General features: G+C 45.1%; 1 protein-coding gene across 1 annotated transcript in view; it reads left to right on the top strand.

Annotated features, from left to right (window-relative positions):
• CREB3L3 (cAMP responsive element binding protein 3-like 3) overlaps positions 1-213 on the top strand; it is a 38702-nt gene that overhangs the window by 31083 nt on the left and 7406 nt on the right. The window lies entirely within an intron of this gene.

Genomic DNA, 213 nt, shown 5'->3' with positions numbered 1-213 from the left:
TAAAGCTATGATAGAGCAGGAACAAGTTCACTGTCCAGAATGCCTGTGCCAGGGTGGGCAAGGAATAATGTAAGACATTCAAACAGGGTAATAACCAATAATCTCCATTCCCGCTGAGCGGGCAGACTCCAGGTTACGCGCTCAAAAGCCTGAGAAGCAACGTTCCTTAAAACCTAAACAATTACAGCTTCACACGGTGCAGTTCATTATACA

The sequence above is a fragment of the Gekko japonicus genome, unplaced genomic scaffold (assembly GCF_001447785.1).
Source record: "Gekko japonicus isolate JY-2015 unplaced genomic scaffold, Gekko_japonicus_V1.1 scaffold632, whole genome shotgun sequence".
Taxonomy (NCBI): domain Eukaryota; kingdom Metazoa; phylum Chordata; class Lepidosauria; order Squamata; family Gekkonidae; genus Gekko; species Gekko japonicus.
Note: the sequence above shows the minus strand (reverse complement) of the source record. Positions and strands in the feature narration are given on the sequence as shown.